This window comes from Corvus kubaryi, unplaced genomic scaffold (genome assembly GCF_017639235.1).
Source record: "Corvus kubaryi isolate FWS band 111438036 unplaced genomic scaffold, C.kubaryi_AGA036_p1.0 37265, whole genome shotgun sequence".
Taxonomy (NCBI): Eukaryota; Metazoa; Chordata; class Aves; order Passeriformes; family Corvidae; genus Corvus; species Corvus kubaryi.
In genome coordinates, this window is record NW_024581080.1 from 1,692,618 (window position 1) to 1,696,199 (window position 3,582).

Genomic DNA, 3,582 nt, shown 5'->3' on the forward strand with positions numbered 1-3,582 from the left:
CAGGGAAGGCTCCCAGTGCCTGAAGGGGCTCCAGGAGAGCTGGAGAGGGACTTGGGATAAGGGAGGGAGGGACAGGACCCAAGGAATGGCTTTCCATTGGAAAAGGGGAGATATGGATGGGATATTGGGAAGGAATTCCTGGCTGGGAGGGTGGGGAGGGGCTGGGATGGAATTCCCAGAGCAGCTGGGGCTGTCCCTGGATCCCTGGAAGTGTCCAAGGCCAGGCTGGAGCCCCCTGGGACAGTGGGAGGTGTCCCTGGGCATGGCAGGGGTGGCACTGATGGGCTTTGAGATCCCTTCCAACCCAAACCATTCCAGGATTCCCTGACTGAGCCTTTATTCCCTGATCTGCCTTTATCCAAGTCATTTCTCTCTCTTTGCAAAACAATTTGTATTTTTATTTTCTGCTAAAAAAACCCCAAACCCTGCTGTAAAAAACAACTGATTCTGTATCCTGCCAAATCCCCCTTTCCATAACCCCATTCCCTGTCCTTCCATCCCTCCCAGGTCGTGATCAACCCCAACTACGAGGTGGCAGAGTCGGATTATTCCAACAACGTCATGAAATGCCGGAGCCGCTACGACGGGCAGCGCATCTGGATGTACAACTGCCACATAGGTGAGGGCTGCTGCCATGGGAGTCCTCCAAGAGGGACAGGGATGCTCCAAGGGTTCCTCTCAGACAAGGAATTGCATGTTTTCCCCTCATGAAAAGCTCTGGTGCAATCCCAGTGCCGGAATAAGCGCCTCGGGAAACTCCTCCTTCCCAAAATTAAATTATTTTGCCAAGCTGGGAACGCTTCAGATCACAAAGCTGCTCTTGGAAAACGAAGCAGTGGGAAAGAGCCCTCTGTGCCTGGCAGGAATTAAAATTCCCCTGGAATGTCAGGGAAAACGCAGTTTTCTTGGAAAAATGTAGAATATTACCATTTGGCGTCTTCTTTAGGTCATGGAAATATCGAAGCCAATTTAATTTAAATTTGGCTTAGGCCATTGTCAAAACCCTTTAAAATGGAATTAACTTCGGGACTTTTAAGGACTGCTTTTACCACAGACAGTGAATTAACACAACTCCCTGCCCAGCTCCAAACACAACCAGCTTGGAAAATTCCCTCCTGCAAGGAACGTTTTTTCCTGGAAAAACAACAACAACAAAATCCACGTAACCACTGATTTTTCTCATTATTTTGTTGGGATTTTAGCAGGAAGTTCTCGTCTTGTGTGTCACATTTCAGATGTGACCTAGCTGAGAGAAGTGAAGCCCATTGGGATGGGCTCTGCAGCTGAGCTTGGAAATATTTCCAGTTCAAAATCAAGGTTTTAGCTCTCATTGTGTCCTAATTAGAGAGAAATTAGGGTTTGGTGCTGGTTCATAGCACGCCGAGCCCTCGCACCCTCACAGGCCTTGTTAGGCCTCACTTCATTTTTCAGCACCAAACCAGTGACATTTGGGTACTTGAGTCTTGCAAATCCACAAAAGACTAATCCAGCTCTCCTGGGGACTCCTGGTCGTGCCACTTAGGCTAAGATTTAATTAAAGCTTAATTTAATTAACCCCAAACCTTTGAGGCCTTCATTTCCAGGGCGCCGGTTCCACCCAGTCCCGGTGTTCCCAAGTGTTTTCCCTGGGCTCTCCCAGTGTTCCCAAATGCTTTTCCCTGTGCTCTCCCTGTGTTCCCAAATGCTTTTCCCTTCTCTTGCTCTCACCCTGTGCTCTCCTGGTGTTCCCAAGTGTTTTCCCTGGGCTCTCCTGGTGTTCCCAGGTATTTTCCCTGGGCTCTCCCAGTGTTCCCAAGCATTTTTCCTGGCCTCTCCTGGTGTTCCCAGGTGTTTTACCTGGACTCTCCCGGTGTTCCCAAGTGTTTTCCCTGGGCTCTCCTGGTATTCCCAAGTGGTTTTCCCTCTTCCTGCTCACCCTGTGCTCTCCTGGTATTCCTGAGTGTTTTCCCTGGGCTCTCCCAGTGTTCCCAAGTGTTTTCCCTGGGCTCTCCTGGTGTTCCCAGGTGTTTTCCCTGTGCTCTCCCTGTGTTCCCAGGTGTTTTTCCTGGGCTCTCCCACTGTTCCCGAATGTTTTCCCTGGGCTCTCCCAGTGTTCCCAAATGCTTTTCTCTTCTCCTGCTCTCACCCTGTGCTCTCCTGGTATTCCCCAGTGTTTTCCCTGGGCTCTCCCGGTGTTCCCGAGCGTTTTTCCCTCTTCCTGCTCACCCTGTGTTCCTGAGTGTTTTCCCTGGGCTCTCCCAGTGTTCCCAGGTGTTTTCCCTGGGCTCTCCCGGTGTTCCCGAGTATTTTTCCCTGCTCCTGCTCACCCCGTGCTCTCCTGTGGCCTCTCCAGGTGGCTCCTTCAGCGAGGAGACGGAGCAGAAGTTCGACCACTTCAGGGGACTCACAAATAACAACGTGTCTGCCCGGTAGAATTCCCACTAATTTAAGGAAGCCAGGACTCCTGCTCCGGCCCTTCCCGAACCACTGCACCCCCAGGAAATCGAGCCTCAATCAAACTCTGAACTTCAGGGGAATCCTTCCCTGAAGAAGCCTCTCCCTCCCCGGTTTAGGTGCTCAGGCCACCCCTCGGTGCCTCCTGCAATTCCAGCCCCGCTCCTGGCGGGAGCTTCCAGCTCCCCTTGGCTCCGGCTCTTCACCATTCCAAGGATTTCTCCTGCACTTTGCAGCACCACCTTTCCTCACAGGCGAGCACCCCTCGCCTCGGGTTGGGTGCCAGCCACCTAAAAGTGCCTTTTCCCTTCATTTCCAAGGAATTATTTGGGAATTTCCAGCTCTTTTCCACTCTCACCGCCTCCGTTTGTGCTGCTGCTTCCTGCACTCGGCTCCTCCTCAGCACCGACTCCAGTTCAGCAAGGAAATACAAGGAAAGGGAACAAAAAGAAGGAAAAAAGGAGCAGCTTTTTGTGAGCAGAACAGCGTAAAGCTGAATTTAATAAGTGAAACGCTTGGATCCAACAGCTCCGGAGGGGAGCAAAGGCAGAACATGGAATTTCCCATGGAATCAGAGCTCCCTGAAGCCACCCCTCAGCACCCAGAACTCGGCAGATTCCCGGGGATGAGGCCTCAGGGCTGGGAATTCCCATCCCGCAGGGATCATCCACCCAACAGATGCTGTGCCCATCCAAAAATCACCTCCCAGCTGGATATTCCATCTTTCCCTAAAGGATGAATCAGGCAGGGTGTTGTAGCCTCATGCACCTTGCAGAGGGAATTCCTGGCTCTCATCCCCAGGGATCTGCTCCTGTGGGAATTCCCAGTGGTGCTCCCTGCGCTCCTCTGTTTGTTTGAGGATGCTTTTTTTTTTTTGCCACAGAGCTCCAGCCACAGCTCATCCCATAAAAACCTTTTCCCTGGGGGGGAAAAAAAAAATCACTTTAGAAGCCTTTGGGGTATTTCTTCTCACAATTCCTGGAAGTTTGGGGGTTTCCCCTCTTTTTCCACGTCCTGGATTTCCGGCTGATTCCGCAGGGGATTAAAACTGGCTGCAAACTTTCCCAAAACCCCACCTCACAGGGATGGTGTGAGGCTTAAAAATGCAGAAATATTTGGAGTATTTGTTATTTCTCCAGTGGCCCAGAG

General features: G+C 51.4%; 1 long non-coding RNA gene across 1 annotated transcript; it reads left to right on the forward strand.

The window, feature by feature from the left end:
- Positions 1-303: 303 nt before the first annotated feature.
- Positions 304-3,359, forward strand: LOC121663014. The gene is made up of 2 exons (XR_006015504.1): positions 304-619; positions 2,333-3,359. It is a non-coding gene; the product is annotated as an uncharacterized LOC121663014 (long non-coding RNA).
- Positions 3,360-3,582: the final 223 nt, after the last annotated feature.